The 23,067-nt window shown below is 47.0% G+C and overlaps 1 protein-coding gene across 6 annotated transcripts in view; it reads left to right on the forward strand.

Annotated features, from left to right (window-relative positions):
* Positions 1 to 23,067, forward strand: part of FAM110B (family with sequence similarity 110 member B) — a 144,464-nt gene that overhangs the window by 113,977 nt on the left and 7,420 nt on the right. Inside the window, exon 4 of one of the 6 annotated variants that reach the window (XR_011259227.1) lies at positions 14,727 to 15,372. The exons of 3 other annotated variants lie outside the window; for them this stretch is intronic. The gene's annotated coding sequence lies outside the window, so the exon portion shown is untranslated. Of the gene's footprint in view, positions 1 to 11,853; positions 11,875 to 14,352; positions 14,499 to 14,726; positions 15,373 to 23,067 lie in introns of those variants that run through there. 2 more of the 6 variants (XR_011259228.1, XM_069601028.1) reach the window with 2 other exon arrangements.

A 23,067-nucleotide genomic window follows, 5' to 3' on the forward strand; every position in this document is an offset into this window, starting at 1 on the left:
TCTTACTGTGGATTTTGTTTGTTTGTTTGTTTGCTTCTTTTTTCTTTGAACTGCTCTTTCTGGCTCTGAATCTCTGGACCCTTCCATCAGACTAACTTTTTTTAGTATTATTTCTTAAATGATTTCTCCCTTCCCTCATTCTTTGTTTTCTTTGCCTGGGGTTTTTAACAGTTTGACCATTGGACCTTCTGGATGGATCCTCTCATTTTTATCATCTTTGCCTTCCTGTTTTCTAACTTTTGTTATTTTGCTCTACTTTCTGAGAGATTTCCTTGATTTTCCTTCCGATCCTCCTATGGAAGAAATCTTTATTTAAATTAAATATTTCATTTCCAACTCTTGTTTTTGCCTTTTTTAAAAAATTTTTTTAAGGTTTTTATTTTAGGGCTTCCATACACAGCCTCACTGGTTTTTTCTAGATGATTTCCTAGACCTTTTGAAGTTTTCTTCAAATGTCCTTTGAATTTCTCATTTTCCTCCCAGTTCCTTTTTTCCTGTTTGATTACTGAGTCTCTGGCTTCTATGTTAGGTGCTTGGCTGCCCGTTAACACTTAAAAGGGAGCTGCTGAGCATTAGGTGGACAACTCAGTTTATGAAGGTGAGGGTTGTTGATGGTGGGAAGCACTGGCTGGGATCACAGGCTGAGCTGGCACACACACACACGCACACGCGCGCACACATACACACACACTCCTCAGAGGGAGATAAGCTGCCTCCTGAAAAGCACCCTCTGACCCACTGCTGGCACTGGGAGGGCTCAGGGGAGGAGGTGAGCGTCAGTATAACTCAGTCCTGCCCTCAGCTTGTTTCTGGCCACCTAAGGGTCCTGTGGCCCCCTGCATAGGTGCATGGGGGGCTGCCTCGGTGCCATGTCACAGTGGGGACTCAGGCCAGCCAGTACTGAGCTTGGAGCTTCATAAGCTCCATGTTCTCAGCTTGGTTTCTAACCCCCAGCTCGGGGCCTGTCCTGCTCCGGGGGTCCTGCCACTTTGGGGGCGGGGGGTGATGCCAGGACAGTACAGTCACTTTTCCCTGGGATTTCCCACCAGACACTTAGCTTATAACTTCCCAGACCCATTAGGTTAGTTCCTACTCATCCATCCGCTTTGTCTCTCTTGCTCTTTCTAGCTTTTTACTATTGTCTTCTCCTTTAACAAGGTCTTGGGAACGAAAGGAGATAAACAAAAGAAGCCACAGTTTTGAACCAAAAGTAACCTTTGGGATTTTGTTCACTTACTTTATGTATATTTCACATTATTCAAATTAGAGCCAGTCAGTTTGTAAGCTAATAATAGTCCCCATAAGATGCTTCCCTGTTTAGAAACCATTTTGCAGAGAAAGCTAGATTCTGGAACACATCCACATGACATGGTAAAGATTTTATATAGTTAGCAATTATAACTTATTGGATTATTAACATAACTCCTGCTTTATCAAGATTAATTGAGAAAGAATTTGTCAGTTGTGCCAGACTTGGTTTTGTTTCTGTCCTGATTATAGATTCTGAGAAACAGTTTCCTCCTGTACAGATGTCCTTTGGAAGATAGAATAAAAGCAGATTTCTAAGTTAATTAATAGTGTTTGTGACAGGGATTCAGTTTTGTTCTGTTTCCATGGGAAATGTGTTATTCTGATTCCTTACAAATGAGGAGGATTTGGTATCCATATAGGAAAATCTTCTTCAATTTTATATCCTCTTTTACATCTCTGTTAATCTACTTTATCTTAGCTCTCTTTTATCTCAGTGTTTTATTTTATTTTGGGGAGGGGCAGTGGAGTGGTCCCTGGTTAATTAATAAAAGTATTAACCTGGAGAAATTGGTAATAGAATCATTCAGCCCTTAAAAACAAAAGACTGGGTTCCCCAGTAACATCTTCTTGGCCACAGGTCTAATAATTGTTGTTGCTTAGTCGCTAAGTTGTGTCTGACTCTGTGACTCCAGGGACTGTAGCCCACCAGGCTTTTCGATCTATGGGATTTCTCAGGCAAGAATACTGGAGTAGGTTGCCATTTCCTTCTCCAGAAATCACAGCATCGTGGACTTATAATAGATCTGTTCTTGGATTACTTTGTCTACCAGAAAAATTTCATCCTCCAAGCCAAACAGATCTAACAGGCTACCTTTAATAGAGCCTGGAATTCCATATGACACTCCACAAGTCATTTTTCTGATTAGACCTTTTGATTAACTTTGCTGACACTCTTTGAATCTCAGAAAAGCCACTAGAGCCTATTCCTTAGTAACTTGTGTCCAGAGAGGTGGAAAATGATAAGGATGCGTCCTGAACTGGCCAAAATTTAAAATATGAAACTCTTCACAATAGCTCAAAAAAATGAAATACTTAAGTGTATACCCAACAGAGTTGGGCTTCCCAGGTGGCTCAGTGGTAAAGAATCCGCTTGCCAGTGCAGGAGACAGGTTCAGTCCTTGGGTTGGGAAGATCCCCTAGAGAAGGAAATGGCAACACACTCCAGTATTCCTGCCTGGAGAATCCCATGGACAGAGGAGTCTGGTGGGCTACAGTCCATGGGGTCGCAAAGAGTCAGACACGACTAGCACACACAGACGCACACCTAACAAAACGCATACAGGAGTCACATGCTGAACACTAGAACTCAGACGGAAGCGAGCAGAGAAGGCCCGCATCACTGGAGAGACAGCCCGTGCTGACGAACTGGAGACTCAGTCTAGTAAAGGTGTCAGTTCCTCCCCCACTTGCAACACCTGGCAAAATCCCAGACAGATTTTTTGTAGATACAGGTTCTGTTTTGATGCATTTCTTTTTGTTACAAGAACATCTGGAATTTCTGTGTGACTTGAAAACGATGAATTGACCAGGGAAATGATCTTTCAAGTAACACCAGGCACTTTCAATGCTTTCAGTCATGTTACTGTGAAAATTCATTGCCTGCCTTCTGTGGGCTGGGTTGCAGGCTGAGTGCCTTCCATCTGTGCCCTGCCATCTTCACAGCCACCCTGTGAGGAAGATGCTGTTATGATCCACACATAACAGATGGGAATGAAAGCACCAAGTGGGAACTGACTTGCCCAGGGCCACAGAGCTTGAGGACACAGAAGCAGGATTCAAACGTGGACCCCCTAGAGTCCAAAACCTGATCTGCACCCTGTGTTCCTGCCCTCTGGGGGTCTCAGGCCACGTGCCTCTGAGATAATCCTGCTCTTTGACAATCCCTGTAATTTCCATCACTTCACTGCCTAGTTCCCCTCCAGGGTCTATCCTGGGTGCTCCCAGTCTAACACTCTGGTTCAGGCTAAAGATGCGAAGACGAACACTGTTCCAAATTGCCCAACCTGAAGAGAATATGGGACCCTTTTCAGAATAACTTTTTTCTTGAGATTTTTCCTTAGAAGAGACTTTCCCACCTGTCAGAGCAGGGTGACTATAGAAGTATCATCGCTTCCCGTGCAAACGGGAGAAATGGATTTTGGAATGACACAGCACTTTTCTCAGGTGTCAGGCAAAATAGGTCACTTTAGAGTGTTTATCATAACATTTGAAAAAAGCTGGCATTGAGAAATGAGAAGCTGAATATTGAGTGGTTCTTCCTGCGATGACTGGAAATGGGCTGCTGAGATATGTTTTGAGATAGACAATAGGTTTCTTATGTGGTTTCTTTTTTCCAGTGTCTACCTGAGATAAATTTCATTTTAATGGTCAATTGTAAGTTGATAAAAGGAGCAAATCAGTCATTATATTATACATACTGGCTTCATTTATCAAAATGTCTTTCTAGATACACTTGTAAACACAGGAAAGCTCTAACTCCTCGAGTTCTAGAAGGAGCAGTTGGAGTGATCTGGAGGACCTTAGTGAGTAAAGGTCCTTAGGGCTTCCCAGGTGGTGCTAGTGGTAAAGAACCCACATGCTAATTCAGGAGATGTAGGAGATGCTGGTTCAATCTCTGGGTCAGGAAGATCCCCTGGAGCAGGAAATGGCAACCCGCTCCAGTATTGATGCCTGGAGAACCCCATGGACAGAGGAGACTGGAAGGCTATTGTCCATGGAGTCACAAAGAGTTGGACAGGACTGACACAACTTAGCACACATGCACAGTGAGTAAATAGATGAACATGAACATTTAAAAGCCTCCATCTACCTTTAAGGCTATTGAACAAAAGGGAAGAATCCCATTCCCTCCCTGTAGAAATCAATAAAGAATGTCCCAGAAGAGTCGGATCCCCTCTAAGCTAATGGAAGAGGAAATTACATGAATCCAAATGTTCAACTGGAGACACTGGCATCGCATCTGAAGTAGTTTCTGGCAGCATCTCTCAGTTTGGAGCCTGTGCCTTCATTTTGCAGACATATGAGGTCCTGACTGCAGAATTTCATAAGTTGGTTACTAAATTCCAGTTGCTGGCTGAATGTTTTCTGAAGAACTTGGGTGATGTGATGGCAAACCCAGGCTGACCTGATACACGCTTGTGTAGCTGCTGTTGGCACGTGTTTACTCCAGTGAGCATCCCGCGCCTGGTAACTGTAAAAGCTCCCTCTGACCTCTGGGCACCAGCCCGCCTTCCTGGCTCCTGGTCATCACCCCACTGCCTAGTAAACAGCTCCTAATGTGGATTTCCTCCATCAGCCTGTAGACTCGCGGGCAGCTTCAGAGCCTGTGCCCTGCTTAAAGCACTCTGCACGTTCTGTGTATAGAAACATGCTGTGTAAGAATTAAAAGACGCTTCCTCCTTGGAAGAAAAGCTATGACAAACCTAGACAGCATATTGAAAAGCAGAGATATCACTTTGCCAACAAAGGTCCTTCTAGTTAAAGCTTTGGTTTTCCAGTAGTCATGTATGAATGTGAGATTTGGACCATAAAGAAAGATGAGCACTGAAGAATTGATGCTTTTGAACTGTGGTGTTGGAGAAGACTCTTGAGAGTCCCTTGGACAGCAAGGAGATCAAGCCAGTCAATCTGAAAGGAGATCAGTCCTGAATATTTATTGGAAGGACTGATGCTGAAGCTGAAGCTCCAATACTTTGGCCACCTGATGCGAAGAGCTGACTCATTGGAAAAGACCCTGATGCTGGGGAAGACAGAAAGCAGGAAGAGAAGGCAGTGACAGAGGATGAGATGGTTGGATGATATCACTGACTGGATGGATGTGAGTTTGAGCAAATTCCAGGAGTTGGTGATGGACAGGGAGGCCTGGTGTGCTGCAGTCCATGGGATGGAAAAGAGTCAGACAAGACCTAGCAACTAAACCACCACCACTGTGCTCCGAAGGATTCAGGCCCAATCCTCCAGGCAAGCGCAGTGCAACTGTGCGTGCATGAATGGTTGTGTCCAACTTTGTGGCCCCATAGACTGTAGCCCACCAAGCTCCTCTGTCCATGGGAGTCTCCAGGCAAGAATACTGGAGTGGGTTGCCGTTTCCTTCTCCAGGGGATCTTCCTGACTTGAGGATCGAACCCAAGTCTTTTGTATCTCCTGCACTGGCAGGCAAATTCTGTACCACTGGGGCCACCAGGCAAGCACAGGGAAGTCTGATTTTTATCTTAGCAAGTGAGGACTAGATTGTGATGTTTGTGCCTTTCAGAAGATATTCTCATTTCCTGAGCAAGCTATTAGGATAATTATTTTCTCCCATCAAGGGTGCAGTGAAACTTTGAGAGCCCCACAGAGAATCTTATCAAAGAGCTTCTATTGTCACTGCCACTAACTGGGTTTGTGGTAGTGGTGGTTTAGTTGCTAAGTCATGCCCAACTCTTTGTGGCCCTATGGACTGTAGCCCACCAGGCTCCTCTGTCCACAGAATTTCCCAGGCAAGAATACTGAAGTTGGTGGCCACTCCCTTCTCCAGGGAATCTCCCTGACCCAGGATCGAACCTGTGTCTCCTGCACTGCAGGCGGATTCTTTACAGACTGAGCCACCAGGGAAGCCAGTCTAATGGGGTTTAGGGGGCTATAAGAATGCTTCTCCTCGCAGAGTTTGCAGAACATCCTCCTGCCTCTTACCCACCCTCCCCAAGGCTTTAACCTCAGGCACATTGAGCCCTGTGAACTGCAGCTTCTCCCAGCAGTGGGCACACAGATCTGCCACAAGCAGGACAGGGACTTTGTTCTGGAAGCAGCCTGAGGTCTGGCATCCTCCAGGCAAGGGGTTGGGAGGGAGCCTGCGAATGCTGTTTCCTCCCTTCCTTCCTTCTGGGCTCACATCCAAACCCAGCCACTCTTCACTCCTGGCAGCCTGGGACATCTCCGTAACTGTTGAGGGCTGTATGAGGGCACATGCTTTTAGAAAACAGATGGACCTGGGGTTGCTCCTTCAACTGATCAGCTTTAGGCAAGCCACTTAGACCTTCTGAGCCTTGGTGTCCCTGCCTGCTAAGCAGGACGGGTGATAACCTGTTGATTCTAAGGTGTCCATCTATCTGGCGTGAGGTATCACAGAAGGATAGTTTCCCATTAATGACTTTCACTGCTTTTTTTCCCCTTCGAGTTTAGTGGTGACACCGGTTCAGACACCTGGAAGCTCTGAACATCAACCACCTTTCGCCCCAAGCAAAGTAATTCTTTTTCTAGTTAAAAAAAGAAGAACTGCATTTCTCTCTAAACATATTTAAGCAATGCCAGAGAATGAAGCTTAAAAGCCAAATCCCGTTTTTTCACTTTGGATGAGTCATTTTTCTTTAGTAAACAGGAATGAGAACCTTACAGTTAATCAAGGTAGAGGCAGCTAGTTTCATTTGAAAAGAAAACCATGAAGGAATAGTGTTAGAAAAGTGTATTACATTTGAATGAATATTGAAGGTAGAGTTTTCAGATCTCATGAAAGGTTTTTGTCCATCTAACACTGTGTATAGTTTTCAAGGTATTTATCAGATTATTTTTCATATAATTTTTAAAAAATTATCACCCTCCTTAGTAAGCCTCTTCAGTGAGCTGCTTTGTTTTGGCAACAGGAGTAGGGAGGTGGAGAGGTATAAGCAAAGCCTTTTTGATAGTTTTAGCTTTTTTTTTTTTCAGCTGCACCGCCCAGCACATGGGATCTTAGTTCCTCCACCAGGGATCAGGCCCATGCTGCTGCCTTGCAAAGCAGCTTCTTAACCACTGGATGGCCAGGGAAGTCCCTTAGCTTTATCACATCCTGTGCTGGACACGAGTCAAACAAGGAGACTCTGATCTCTACTGTCCTGCATGGTCCAGAGCTGCGCTGGGCAGACCAGAGCAGGCAGCCTGCCCCCAGGTGTCTATGGCTAGGGGCGGGGCACTACCCCACTCCACAATAAGGACTGGAAGGGGAGCACCAGGGAGGTGGGATGGGACACAGAATGAAAGATCAGAAAAGGCTTGGCAGTGGGCTAGGGGACACGTGCAAGGCTCTGGTAGAGGAGGGCTGGGAGAAGCCAGGGCAGGGAGCAGAAAGGGCAGGCAGGCATGAGAGAGCATGCCCGGGAGGAGGGGATCCTGGGGGCAGGTGAGGATGGACCGGCAGAGCACGTAGCAGTTTGGCCACCTGCCTGCTGCTGTTCTTCCGGTCAGCTAGGACAGAGCAGGCCTAGGCATGGTGGAATGACCACATCAACTGTTCCCAAGCACCTTGTCACTGGACCCAGAGTAACATTTCAGGTGCAGACTGTGGTGAAGCCTTACCCGGTGCTGTTCTAGGCTTAAAAATGGTTTATATGAGACATGTTAAGCGCTAAAGATTAAAATATGTGCTGCAGAAATAGGTGCTAGACTCGCATGTCTTACTTTGAAAAGTATTTGTCTCACCATTCCGTCTGAATCCTTCGTTGCAGGCAGACACTTTACCATCTGAGCCACCAGGGAGGCCTTAATGAAAAAATACTGCTTGTCTTTTCTGAGTACACTTGAGACAAGGAACTAGTTATTCTAACAAACGCTGAACTTTTCCAGAACCAAAAACGATTCCAGAGATGGAAAATAATTCTAAGTGTTGTTTGGCAAACGAGATCAGCCATAGTCGCTCTTGTTCTTAAGTGAACCTACTAGTTTCACTGTAAAACTCAACCTTGTGTTGACTTCCCTTTGGACCATATTTGTGTTCTAAGCACAGTTCAGGGCTAATGGGCCCCCTAAGTTGTGAAAAACAGTTCCAGTGTGTTTCTGGGCTGGTGTCTCTAGCTCTCCAATCGGAAGAAGGTACTTGTAATGTTGTTTCAAATTTGTAAACAGTGCGTCCTGAGGTTCACTTCCCAGGCTTTTTATCTGAGGCTATCCTCTGTGTGTGTGTGTGTGTGTGTGTGTGTGTGCTCGCTCTCAGGAGGCTATCGTGTGTGTGTGTGTGCTCGCTCTCAGGAGGCTATCTTTGTGTGTGTGTGCTCGCTCTCAGGAGGCTATCTTTGTGTGTGTGTGTGTGTGCACGCGCGCACGCACGCACGCGCGCTCTCAGTCGTGTCCCACTCTTTGCAACCCCATGGACTGTAGCCTGCTAGGTTCTCTGTCTATGGAATTTTGAGCCTTTACTATACAAAACGATGAGCTCACTAGTCTACTGACGTGAAAGAGTTGCTCAGTCATCTCTGATTCTTTGCAGCCCCATGGACTATAGTCCACCAGGCTCCTCTGTCCACGGGGTTTCCCAGGCAAGAATACTGGACTGGGTAGCTAGCTGTTCCTTTCTCCAGAGGATCTTCCCAACCCAGGGACTGAACCCAGGTCTCCTGCACTGGGGGCAGATTCTTTGCCATCTGAGCCACCAGGGAAGCTTTGCACTTTAGGCTTTAGTTCATCTGGTGCCCATTTTAGTGAGTGCCTACTGTGTGCACCACTGAGGGCTTCGGTAGAACTGGCCGTGAAAAGCGAGTTCCCCTTGCTCTCCAAATGCTCTGTGTCACGCACAGAATGAAACATGGTCTCTGTTCCCGTTGTTCTTTTCAGTCTCATTATTTTCATCAGAGTTTGGCTAACTTTGGTGGATCTGCAGTCACTGGTGTCAAGAAAGAAATGCATGGAACTCAGTTATTAAACATTTCACCTTCTCTGCATGCACATTTACACCATGAACGAGTAACAGGATTATTTGATTTAACAAATCAAGTTTAAACGATTTCTTATCTTCTTCCTGCTGGGGAAAGAAGCTGGTTCTTAGCAGTGAGTGGCCAAGAGAGTAGGTCTTAGATCTTAGGAAGTAGAATATCATCAGTGTGGCTTCCTAATGTAAATATACTCACAGTATTTAAATGTAAACCATTTAGAATTACATCACATGTATTTTTTTGAGAGCTGGAGTGATGCCGTGACCTGGGAAGATGGGCCAGGGTATAGGCATAGAGATCAGGTGTGGAACCCACAGCTGCCCGGTAGTCTCTCAGACAACGTTGTTGCTGTCTTTGGACATCAGTTTCCTCATCTATGCATGTGCTCAGCTGCTAAGTTACGTCCAACTCTTTGCAACGCCCCAGACTGTAGCCCACCAGGCTCCTCTGTCCATGGGATTCTCTAGGCAAGACTACTGGAGAGGGTTGCCATGCTCCCTTCCAGGGTATCTTCCTGACCCAGGGAAATCCGGAACCTGCATCTCCTGCATCTCTTCTTTACTGTGAAGCCACCTGGAAGCCTATTCCTTGTCTGTAAATTAAGGATAATAACACTTGCTTTAGAAATCTTGGTGGGATTGAATTTTAAAACCTAGAAAACACATTAGTACAGTTCTCTGTACATTAAGAAGTGTGTGTATTAGTCGCTCGGTCATGTCCAACTCTTTGTGATCCCATGACTGTAGCCCACCAGGCTCCTCTGTCCATGGAATTTTTCCAGGCAAGATTACTGGAGTGGGTAGCCATTCCCTCCTCCAGGGGGTCTTCCCAACCCAGGGATCGAACCCAGGTCTCCTCCATTGCAGGCAGATTCTTTACCATCTGAGCCACCAGGAAAGTCCCTACATTAAATATATGGTACGTGGTGGCTCAGATGGTAAAGCCTCTGCCTGCAATGTGGGAGACCCGGGTTCTATCCGTAGGTCAGGAAGATCCCCTGGAGAAGGAAATGGCAACCCACTCCAGTACTCTTGCCTGGAAAATCCCATGGATGGAGGAGCGTGGTAGGCTACAGTCAATGGGGTCACAAAGAATTGGACACGACTGAGCAACTTCACTTTCACATGCTTAATGAGAAATGGTCATTATAAACAGATTAATTTTTAAACATAATTTAGATATGATTTTCCTAATACATTCCTGGTGAATTTGGTCCACTCCCCCCAAATCACTGATTTACTTTTTCTCCTTTCAAGTTGATATGTGTCACTGTTTTAACTCATTTATTGCACAGTACTTACACACATATTTAACACATATTTATTTCCTTTACCCCAAGGCTATTCATTAGAAATTGAAAATATTTTCACAAAGAAAGTTTCTGTCTGAATTGCCACTCTGCTACAGTCGTCATAGAGTGTGTACAGATTTACAGCCAAAGAAAAACCCAGCATGCAGAGTGCACATGCCTGCAGTCCATGTCAGTGGGAGAACCGGGCCCAGGGTCCCGAGCCACACAGCCCTGGATTCTGGCCTGGGTACCATTTACAAGGGCTTACTCTCTTGCTGGTATGGGGGATCAGACGCCTCATAAGGGGGTGATGGTGAGGATGGATGAGATGGCAAATGAGAACCCAGAAATGGAGTCTCTGTGTGCATGCTCAGTCACTCAGTGGTGTCCGACTCTGCAACCCCATGGACTATAGCCCACCAGGCTCCTCTGTCCATGAAATTCTCCAGGCAAGAATACTGGAGTGGGTTGCTGCTGCTGCTGCTGCTGCTGCTGCTGCTAAGTCGCTTCAGTCATGTCCGACTCTGTGTGACCCCAGAGACAGCAGCCCATCAGGCTCTGCCGTCCCTGGGATTCTCCAGGCAAGAACACTGGAGCGGGTTGCCATGCCCTATTCCAAGGGAACTTCCTGACCCAGGGATCGAACCTGTGCCTCTGTATCTCCTGCATTGCAGGCAGATTATTTATCCCCGTGCCGCCTGGGAAGCCCAGGGTTTCCAGGAGCTGCTGCTAACGTTCACTGTACTTGAGTTTGTGGGGATATTATTGCTGCTGCTAGATGGTGCTCCTGGTCTGCCTAACTGGGAGCCAGTTAACTCTTGCATGCATGCCCAGTCGCTCAGTCATGTCCAGCTCTTTTTGACACCATGGTCCACTGCCTTCCAGGCTCTTCTGACCATGAGATTCTCCAGGCAAGAATACTGGAGTGGGTTGCCATTTCCTTTTCCAGGAGATCTTCCCCGCTCAGGGATCAAACCCAAGTCTCCTGCATTGGCAGGTGGATTCCGTACCACTGAGCTACCTGGGAAGCCCCTCAGCTAATGCCTAGCCTCACCTTAACTAGCTGGTCTCCTGAAACCTGAGACCTCAGGCTGCTGGTGTGTGGACAGGGCCAGGGCTCTGCTGGACTCTGTACTCATAAAAAGTTTGGTGTGCCTCGCATGTTCTCGTAGCCGGACAGAGACCATGTGAAGCACCTCTGGGAGAGGACAGAAGAGGCTAAGATAGCATCATTTTATATTTCTGTGGATAAGGCCAGCCCTATTGGGCTGTAATTAGGAATTCAGTTGCCCTGCTTTTTAATTACTTGTCTTTTTTTTTTTTTTTGTATTGAGGAAGTCATTGTATTTCCAAGCAATTTTTGGTGCTGGTTCCATGCAGCCCCAACTTCTGACATCTCAGGTGCAGGGCAAGACCCTCTTGCCCCCCACATCCATGCAAGTTGGTGGCCCTATTAGAACAAAACTTTCTTTGCCTTTGGTTAAGACTGTTGAACCAGAAATACAGTTTTTCTTCTGATTGTTGATTTCATTTTAATTGTCTTAAATAAGAGAAGGGCATTTTAAAAGAAACTCGTAACATTTTCTTTTTTAGAGTGGACTCACAAATGAAGCCTGTGAACAAGTTTTCTAAGTGACCTTGGAGAATGACATTAAAGTCAGGGCTCCATTCTGGACTGAGATTTAGCCAGCTGCTTTTCTCCTATCAATTTTAGATTTGATTTCATTTTTAATAATGGTTTTATTATTTATTCTAGGCTGTTTCACTCGCACAACTGTTTGTTTGGAAATCTAAAACCACTTATTATCGTTGAAACTCAAATAAAAATGGGGTCACACCGGTGACCTTGTAGACAGAAACTGCCTAGTCAGCCCACTTGGACAGAAATAGCACCCACGCTATCTCCTGAGAGCAATGGAATTAAGACAGAAGATCATTCCGTTACCGTAAAGCTTGAAATGTAAGGATGGGGGTGATGGTGCCAAGTTGAGGACATGGGGGCAAAATTTAATAACAGCTCATGTTCCTGAACAGACGGGCTGCCCCACCTGACCCTTTCATCACACTCCCTCATGGAATTCTCACCACAGCCCTGGGACATGTAGGCATGATTACTGTCAGCGTGTCGTCAGGAGGAAACTGAGGCACACTGAACTTGGTAAATGTGCCCAGGGCCCAGAGCTGTTAAGTGCCGGACTCCAGAGTAAATGAGGTTGACCTTAAACCCGGGACCTGGCTCTGAACTGAGGGGCTCGGCATCAACAGGCCAACAGATGCCACCTGGACCCTTTCTACTGTCCGGCCTGGATTCATGAGGGATGAATGGGAAGTGAGTGTCCTCTTTTCTCAGGCCCCAAGAATGCACCCTGAATTCTCTTCTCCACCTCTGGGATGAAATCTCAGACACCACCCATAGCCTCTTCAGTTCATCTTCAATAATTCAGAGTCCTTAGATCAGTTTCAGGCATGAAAGACTGAAAACCTCCAGCATCTCTCATCCTGTTTGGGCCGCCTCTGTTTCCCAGCTCAGGCCTTCTGTTGGCTTGGAAATCTCAATGGAGGCGGGAGCTTCACAAACCTGTGGTTTTCCCTCTTCCCCCTTTCCAGCTCCTTACTAGGTGTCGCTCCTAACCTAGGCTTCCCTGGTGGCTCAGACAGTAAAGAATCTGCCTGCAATGCGGGAGAGCCAGGTTCCATCCCTGAGTGGGCGATATCCCCTGGAGAAAGAAACAGCTACCCACTCCAGTATTCTTGCCTGGAGAATTCTATGGACAGAGAAGCTTGGCAGGCTACAGTCCACGGGGTCACAAAGAGTCGGACACAACTGAGCAACTTTCGCTTTCACTTTTCTAACCTGGGGACAGGCCCATCCAGGTCTGTGAAGATGGCAGGGTCTTCTCCTTGGCTGTGTCACCTGGTGTCCCCGCACATGGGGGAGCCTGGAACTGGATCTCTTTGGGAGCTTTTGGGTTCCCTGAGGGGCAGCCACATGTCTCCCAACTCTGGCGGTGCTCACAGCCTCCCCTCAGTGCAGGGCTCTCTGGCCTCAGTTCCTTTTAAGATAACCCTACACTGGGACTTCCCTGGTGATCGAGTGGTTAAGACTTTGCCTTCCAATGCAAGGGGTGTGGGTTCAATCCATAGCTGGGGAGCTAAGATCTCACATGCCTTGTAGCCAACAAACCGAAATATAAAACAGAAGCAATATTGTAACAAATTAATAAAGACTTGAAGAATGGTCCACATTTAAAAAAATTTTTTTTTCTTCTTCTTTTAAGATAACCCTAGAACACCTTTCCCAGGTGTTCATGTGGCCCAGAAAACCAGCACTTTGTACTGGTGGAAACGCAGCTTCCTCTGGCCTGTGTCCTGGGGTGGAGGGTCCAGCACAGACCCTGTGTCTAGCCCTCTCAGACTCCATCAGCTCTGCGTCGGGCTTTCTGGAAGGGTGAGAGGGTCCTGAGTCTAGCCTCAGCCTGTTTGCGATGGGGGTGGGCACAGGCCATGGTCCAAACCACTGCTCTAAGCAGAGAGCCAAGGCGGCCTGATACCGGCTCCTTAGGTGATGTCTTCTACTCCTTCTTTGCCCCTGACGTCACACCAAAGTGAAAGTGAAAGTCGCTCAGTCATGTCTGACTCTTTGTGACCCCATGGGCTGAATTCTCTAGGCCAAAATACTGCAGTGGGTAGCCTCCCAACCCAGGGATCAAACCCAGGTCTCCCATAATCCATTTTGGGTGGATTATTTACAAGCTGAGCCACCAGGGAAGCCCAGTACTGGAGTGGGTAGCCTATCCCTTCTCCAGGGGTTCTTCCCAACCCAGAAATCGAACCGGCGTCTCCTGCATTGCAGGCGGATTCTTTTACCAGCTGAGCTACAGGGAAGCCCGGATATCACATGGAAGCTCCTGGGTAATGAGTTGTACCCTCTCCCCTCTTCCCTGCAGACTCACTCAGGTCACAGCGCCACCTGGAGGCTGTTGCCGTAACGCTGTACATGACTCTAATTTTCACACATTGATCCAAATACCAGTGCAAGTGTGTGCTGCCCAACCGTGTGCCCAGCACACCCTAGGAGAGCCCAAGGGTGGGCTCTGCTCCTTGGTCCACACCCATGAAGGTCTGAGAAGGCAGAGTTGGCCTCTTGGCATCTCTTCAGTATTCCAACCTGTGTTTCTATCCTCCAGCTGCACAGAATGGATGTCAGAAGAAACAAGGCTTACAGGACCTGCTAAAAGGTAGAGAAATGGTTTACCCAGCTGGTGGAAAGTGAAAACAAAGTAATGAAAATGCAGGGGCAAGGATTCTTTTATTATGTAGCGTGTGAAGACCTCCAGCCAACTGAAAGCATAAGCTAAAAACTGGGATACTGGAATCAAAAGCTGAAATGTTATTAGGACAACTCCATGGTTTCTGAGAATATTCAGAGTGAGGATGTTTTTGGCAGAAGACGATTTCCTTTACAGCTTGGAGCTGACTGCTGATGGCAACGCTGAGGTCAGAAGAGAGAAGATCCAGCCACCAGGAGCTGAGGAATTGCAGCGGGCGATAAGCAAGAAGGCACGTCACTCAGAAATTGAAAAAGTACAGGTCCCGCCGAAAGGATAGTGGTTTGGACTTAATGCTTCCAGATGTCTGGGCCTCTCATTTCTTAGTCTCCATTTGATTTATCTTGTGCAAATTCAGGCTTTTTTGGATACGTGCTTTTGTTACTCCGCCGTTTACCTTTTCAGTTTTATAATTCTCCTGTTGCACTCTTTACAAGTTATTTTCACAGCATAGAAGGAGCTACTAAAGTGAATGGCATTGGGAGGGGAAAGAAAAGGGGACAAGCATGGCATATTCATATTAAAATGGGCAGGTTAGTGTCCTCCAAATGCAGTGTCGTGGCTTCCTTTAACCCACGGAACTAAGCACTGAATTTAGGAATACATTTTGCGTCTAAGTATAATTTTGTGATGACCACAGTATTGTTGGCTGTCTGCGATACAAATGAGGGAGAGGGTGAGTTTCCTGAAATCCTGCTGGTTAGGGTCATCTCAGCAGAGGGAGGGCAGGTGTGGATGTGCACAGCTGGTTCCGTTCTCATGGGCTCAGGCCTGGGGTGCAGAGAAGGGAAGGAGAAAAGACTAGACTAGTGTGTGAGCAGGAAGCCCAGAATCATCCTTCGCCGCCGCTCACCCTTCACAGCCAGACCGATGCCACGTTCAGACGCGATGGGACGCATTCAGGGTGGTTTGGCCATAGACCCAATGCCACGTTCAGACTAGTGCAGGTCTTAAAACATCTCTTGAAATCATTCGGTCTTCCCTCCAACCCCAGAGACACCTGCCTCATGAGGGTGATGTGGATGAAAAGAGCCTCTATGCCCTTATTTAACGTTCTCAATTCCCTGAGTAGGTAGGTAGTATCACTGTGCCCATTTTAGAGATGGGAAACCTGAGACCCTGGATGGAGAAGTGACCTGCCCATGGCTGCTCAGCCCTTCCAGGGCAGAGACAGCATCCAGGCCTAAAGGTTGTGCCCCAGGGGGTCACCCCTTAGAGCCTCTCCCTCCCCAGGCCAGCTCTGCCCAGCCTCCCTGCTCTGCTCCCCTTTCATCCTGGCCCCTCCCCGCAGCCCCTCCCTCCCAACGACACACCTGACCCTGCTGCTAATGCATCATCACCCTGTAAGGCTCCCCCGTTACGCTGCCTGAAATGCAGAGTCTGTCCATCCTGGTCTCACTCCCACAGGGCGGTCACCATGCACCCCTCTCCCCCAGCTCAGCACTCTGCACTGACCCCTGGGCGTGTTTCAGGTTTCTCGGATGAACCATGAACTCGGTGGAGAGCTACCCTGAGGAAAGACGCCCCAGCCAGTTCTCTCCTCCTCTGTCTTCTGACTCCCGAGAAGTGGCGGGCGGGGCAGCACTCTGACAGTTCTGCCAGACTGATCAGCATTATTCAATTAATAGTCATAGTATGTGTTTTAAATCTTTTTTCTAAATTGTCAAGACGTTCCTGTTTCTTTACATCTTATACATAATTGCGCAGCCACTAGGTACTAATGGATTGATTCAACCCAGCCCACGGTTCTGTAAGCACCATTAGATTTTGAGTGCTTTTCTCTTGCATTTATAAAGAATTCAAAAGTTAATGCTGTTATGGGAGACTGTATTCTTATTTCAGTGAGGCTTCTCTGCTCCTAAATGAAAAAAACCCAAGATTACAGTTATGAAGTTCGCCCCAATCAAGTTGGAATCTTAACGGCTGATGTCAGTAGGCTCAGATGCTGTTACCAGAAAACCAGGAAGCAACATGGGACATGTTTACTTGGATTGTAAACATTTTGTGATCTGAAGCTAAAAGAGTCACTCTTCCAGAACTCTTTTTAACCTCAAAGGTAAACTGCTTCTTTGCTCTTTCCCTCCAAGAATGTTTGCTGTTGTTCAGTCGCTAAGTCGTGTCCAGCTCTTTGCATCCCATGGACTGCAGCATGCCAGGCTTCCCGGTCCTTAACTATTTCCCAGAGCTTGCTCAAACTCATGTCCATTAAGTCGGTGGTGCCATGCAACCATCTCATCCTCTGTCATTTTCTTCTCCTGCCTTCAGTCTTTCCCAGTATCAGGGTCTCTTTCAGTGAGTTCTTCAGGTGCCCAAAATACTGGAACTTCAGCTTCAGCATCAGTCCTTCCAATGAATATTCAGGATTGATTTTCTTTAGCATTGACTAGTTTGCCTTTGCAGTCCAAGGGACTCTCAAGAGTCTTCTCTAGTACCACAATTCAAAATTATCAATTCTTCAGCACTCAGACTTGTCTAGATCCAGCTCTCACATCCGTACATGACTACTGGGAAAACCATAGCTTTGACTATACGGACCTTTGTTTGTAAAGTGATGTCTCGCTTTTTAATATACTGTCTGAATGTTTGAACGGAAGGCATTTTCAAGCTCACCAAATTCAGCACATTTTCGTTTTCATTGATGAGATCCAGACACTGAGATGTGAGGTGACTCAGAGTGGAATTAGTCAGACTCCCTCTTTAAAGCCGTTTCTACCTTTCTTCTGCCATAACACACATGAGAAATGACCAGAGTTCATGTACTGAAGGAGCTTCTACTCATAAATCAGAGATTGTGGTCCACCCCAGGATCCTTGCTGCATCTCCAGGACTTTGTTCTCACCTAAAGTTTAAAGATCAGTTAGGTATTAACTGTCTGGTTCGCCTTACTTACCAGGAGCGTGTGGCCCATGATTGAATTTTAAAATAAAGAGCCATCACTCAGGGATCTGGGTTTGCTGCATCAAAAATGAAGGCCATTCTCCGTGGCAGCCCCGTAGCTGGAGACCCCTCCACAGAGGCCGCAGTCACCGTGACCTGCCTGACCTCAGTGTCGCGGGATGCATGTTGCCTGGGTTACAGGAATTTGGCTTTATGCATTTTTCACATAAACTGTGTGGACATCAGCTCATTTTCTATCCCTCGCTGCCCCCCAGGTTGTAAATGCTCTGAGACTAGTGTACTGGGTCTCCCCAATGTCCCATCCATCAGTTCAGATCCTGGTCTTTACCTAACCACCCAGTGAGGAGCTGGCAGATGTGAAGTTTCAGTTTGCTGGGATGGCTGTTTCCACGCCTCCAAAGCCATAGACTTTTACTCTGTGAGAGACCGGAAAGCCAGGCTCACATCCCCTGTGCCGGTATCTAGGACGTACTCTGACGCTCACCCATGCAGGACTCAGAGTCCTTCCCATTCCTCTTCCACCCAAAGGCTGGACCCTTTTCCCAGATACCACCTGGGGTCTGGTGAGAAAGGCAGAATCTGCGGTTCACCTCAGCCTGCTGAGTCAGACTCAGGGTGTCGGGCAGATTCCCGGAAGCACAGGCACAGCTAAGTCTGAGAGGCATCACTGGAGCCGGCAGGGAGTCACTTTGTCTTCCTCCCTGTGTCCTCTGTCCCCAGCTGGCTCTGCACCCCTTCAGCTCTCCGCACACAGATAACGTGGCCCCTCCAGCCCGGTCCTCTCCATCAGGAAGGAGCAGGCAGGGAGAGCTATGCCCACCATGCCCCCCGGGCTGGGCTGCTGTTGAGTTCACGTTGTCCTCACTCAGAGAACTGCCCTACACTCTGGTTCTGTGACATTTTCTCCTCCAGTTCTTTTTATGCTTTCATGACATTCTCAATGAATATTCAGTGGAGTAGAATGTAGGCAAAATGGTCTGTGAACTGGAGTTTCCCACAGGCTGCTCTTCTGTCTCCTTAGCCGTCCACCAGGGATCAAGCAGGACTGGATAATTATTGATACTTTAGTCGATGAAGCCCTACTTGGCTGAGGTCAAATTTTCCTCCCCTGAAACAAGATGAAGAGGCAAAGAGCCCCCTCCAGGCCTGCTCCCACCAGTGCCCGGGCACTCCTGCAGGCCTGTCTTGACATCAGGGTCAAATGAGCCTGCCATCAGCAGAGGGTCTTGTGCCTGGTCGCAGCTCATGAACACAGGTCATGGTTATCACGTCTGTGACGTCACAGTGTAACTCCAGGTTTCCAGGTGTCTTGAATGTGAGTCTACACTCCAAAACACCAGGTGGTCTATAGCACTCTGTGCCAGCCAGCACTGTTGAAGCACCAAGAAGTGAAAGAGCAGGATTAGGATTATGACACGATTAAGAGAAGGTGCACTCTTTGCCACCTTCATTATTTTTGAAGTAGGTTCAGTGTGTCAACTAAAATAGGTAGGAAACATCAGTTGTGCCATGTGGAGCTTCCCAGGTGGCGCTAGTCATAAAAAATCCACCTGCCAACACAGGAAATACAGGAGATGCGGGTTTGATCCCTGGGTTGGGAAGATCCTCTGGAGGAGGAAATGGCAACCTATTCTAGTACTCTTGCCAGAAGAACCCTATGGACAGAGGAGCCTGACAAGCTACAGTCCATGGGGTCACAAAGAGTCGGACACAACTGAGCACATTATCCTAAACCCAACCAGTTCCTACAGCTTTTTCTGTGGCTTTCAAGGCTTCTTATAAGATGCCTTCCCCCTATCCCCAGAGTTTAAATTAAAACTTTTCAACTGTGACCACAGTCATCTCTAGACATCATCAGTGTGTTGACTGTTATTAGGGAAACTGGGAAGCAAAGACAGAAAAGGGGCTAGAAACGTAAGGAAATAATAACTGTTTCTCTAACGCAAACCTCTCAGGCTGCTTTTATGTCTACTAACGGCTACCCTCACACAGCCCACTCCACCCCTGTGCATGCCTGGAGGAACCCTCCTCAGGCTGTCTGCCTCTGCTCACCCATTCTCAGGGTTTCTGTTACATGAAGACAGAAGGTAGGGTGCAAGGAAGACACGCTTTCTGGGGAATGCTTCCTACAACATAGCCTGGGAGTCCTGGGACCTCAGTCCTGAGAGTGCAGAGGGATGAATCGCATTTAGTTTGAATGGTACCAAAGCCCCCTGGACAGACAGGTGGGCGTGCTGGAAAGTCAGTTGGGGTGGATATTTTGGGGGGTCCAGTCCAAATATGGTGGACTTAGAAAAGAACACTGTTGTGTAGGCCAGAGTGAGCTCTAGTGCCAGTGGACGCTATGTGATAACTACAGCTCATCGTGCGAAAAACCTTCCCATAAGAACAGTATGTGCTGGAATCATAGAACAGTCTAGTCACAGGCCAGTGTTCCCATGGGCCCTTTTTCAAACTGGAAATAACTCACTCATTCTTGGGCTTCCCAGTTGACACTAGTGGTAAAGAACCCAGCTGCCAATGCAGGAGACTGAAGAGACGTGGGTTTGAAAGCTGGGTGAGGAAGATCCCCTGAAGGAGGAAATGGCAGCCCACTCCAGTATTCTTGCCTAGAGAGTCCATGGACAGAGGAGCCTGGTAGGCTTCAGTCCATGGGGTCACATAGAGTTGGACATGACTGAAGTGACTATTCACGCACTCATTCTTGGCTGCTCAGAACCTCGTGTTTTTAGAGGGAGAAGGAGTAGTGGGGATCTCCTCCAAGCACTCATGTCACAGATGAGGAGGCAGTGCCCCAGGGGAAGGGGCCCAGGCTCTGCCCCAGTCACCCGATGGGTGATCTTTCCACTTGCTGGAGGTTTGCGGTGGTTCTTAGCCACAAAGCTGATGGGCATAGATGTCTGTCAGCTCCTTCACTCTGCCCCTGAACTTTTCAGCACTGCCCCTTCCACAGACACATGTTGGAAGCTGCAGCGGTAAGCAGTGAAAATGTCATACGTGCTCAGGAGAAACAAGGCCTCTCCTGGGGGCCCTCAGGTTTCCTGGGGGCAGTCCTGTGGGGTTGCCTCTGAGCCCAGACTCTGCTCCTACTCTGGCTCCCCACCGCGTCTGTGGAGGACTGGCTTCATAGGGGAGGCGCACCCAGGCAGTGATTGAGTAGACCCACAGGCTCTGAGGAGGAATCCTCACTCCTCAGAGCATTTCATTCAAAATATGTTCAAAGAAACAATCCTACTTCATCTTCATGAGAGGAGGTGGTTTTCTAAAACTAAATTGAAGTATCATAATGGCACCACACAATTAAATCATTAGGAGGAATTGCCTTGGGGCTTCTTAAATCTTGCATAGGAAAATATTTTTATTAGAATGAATCCATTTGCAGATTACCGAAGTGGTCTCTAACAAAACATGATGATGAGTGTTCTTAGAGACGGAGTTTTCAAAGATGTTAAGGACAACTATCAGCCCCCGCCCAAGCTTATTTTAATAGACACTCTCTTTTCTTATCATGAGAGCAGATGATTCTATACTCAGTTCAGTTCAGCTCAGTTCAGTCGCTCAGTCGTGTCCAACTCTTTGCAACCCCATGAATCGCAGCACGCCAGGCCTCCCTGTCCATCACCAACTCCCAGAGTCTACCCAAACTCATGTCCATCAGTCATTGATGCCATCTAGCCATCTCATCCTCTGTCGTCCCCTTCTCCTCCTGCCCACAATCCCTCCCAGCATCAGAGTCTTTTCCAATGAGTCAACTCTTCACATGAGGTGACCAAAGTATTGGAGTTTCAGCTTCAGCATCAGTCCTTCCAATGAACACCCAGGACTGATCTCCTTTAGCATGGACTGCTTGGATCTCCTTGCAGTCCAAGGGACTCCCCAGAGTCTTCTCCAACACCACAGTTCAAAAGCATCAATTCTTTGGCACTCAGCTTTCTTCAGAGTCTTACTCTCACATCCATACATGACCACTGGGAAAACCATAGCCTTGACTAGATGGACCTTTGTTGGCAAAGTAATGTCTCTGTTTTGAATATGCTATCTAGGTTGGTCATAACTTTGCTTCCAAGGAGTAAGCATCTTTTAACTTCATGGCTGCATTCACCATCTGCAGTGATTCTGGAGCCCAGAAAAATAAAGTCTGACAGTGTTTCCCCATCTGTTTTCCATTAAGTGATGGGACCAGATGCCATGATCTTAGTTTTCTGAATGGTGAGCTTTAAGTCAACTTTTTCACTCCCCTCTTTCACTTTCATCAAGACGCTTTTTAGCTCCTCTTCACTTTCTGCCATAAGGGTGGTGTCATCTGCATATCTGAGGTTATTGATATTTCTCCTGGCAATCTTGATTCCAGCTTGTGCTTCTTCCAGCCCAGCGTTTCTCATGATGTACTCTGCATAGAAGTTAAATAAGCAGGGTGACAATATACAGCCTTGACGTACTCCTTTTCCTATTTGGAACCAGTCTGTTGTTCCATGTCCAGTTCTAACAGTTGCTTCCTGACCTGCATACAGGTTTCTCAAGAGGCAGGTCAGGTGGTCTGGTATTCCCATCTCTTTCAGAATTTTCCACAGTTTATTGTGATCCACACAGTCAAAGGCTTTGGCATAGTCAATAAAGCAGAAATAGATGTTTTTCTGGAACCCTCTTGCTTTTTCATGATCTAGCAGATGTTGGCAATTTGATCTCTGGTTCCTCTGCCTTTTCTAAAACCAGCTTGAACATCTGGAATTTCACTGTTCATGTATTGCTGAAGCCTGGCTTGGAAAATTTTGAGCATTACTTTACTAGCGTGTTAGATGAGTACAGTTGTGCAGTAGTTTGAGCATTCTTTTGCATTGCCTTTCTTTGGGATTGGAATGAAAATGGACCTTTTCCAGTCCTGTGGCCATTGCTGAGTTTTCCAAATTTGCTGGCATATTGAGTGCAGCACTTTCACAGCATCATCTTTCAGGATTTGAAATAGCTCAACTGGAATTCCATCACCTCCACTAGCTTTGTTCATAGTGATGCTTTCTAAGGCCCACTTGACTTCACATTCCAGGATGTCTGGCTCTAGGTGAGTGATCACACCATCATGATTATCTAGGTCATGAAGATCTTTTTTGTACAGTTCTTCTATGTATTCTTGCCACCTGTTTGTAATGTTTTCTGCTTCTGTTAGGTCCATAACCATTTCTGTCCGTTATCGAGCTCATCTTTGCCTGAAATGTTCCCTTGGTATCTCTAATTTTCTTGAAGAGATCTCTAGTCTTTCCCATTCTGTTGTTTGCCTCTATTTCTTTGCATTGATTGCTGAGGAAGACTTTCTTATCTCTCCTTGCTATTCTTTGGAACTCTGCATTCAGATGCTTGTATCTTTCCTTTTCTCCTTTGCTTTTCACTTCTCTTCTTTTCACAGCTATTTGTAAGCCCTCCTCAGACAGACATTTTGCTTTTTTGCATTTCTTTTCCATGGGAATAGTCTTAATCCCTGTCTCCTCTACAGTGTCACAAACTTGCATCCATTGTTCATCAGGCTAGTTCACACTAGATCACACTATCAGATCTAGGCCCTTAAATCTATTTCTCACTTCCACTGTAT

Source organism: Ovis canadensis, chromosome 9 (assembly GCF_042477335.2).
Source record: "Ovis canadensis isolate MfBH-ARS-UI-01 breed Bighorn chromosome 9, ARS-UI_OviCan_v2, whole genome shotgun sequence".
Classification (NCBI taxonomy): Eukaryota; Metazoa; Chordata; class Mammalia; order Artiodactyla; family Bovidae; genus Ovis; species Ovis canadensis.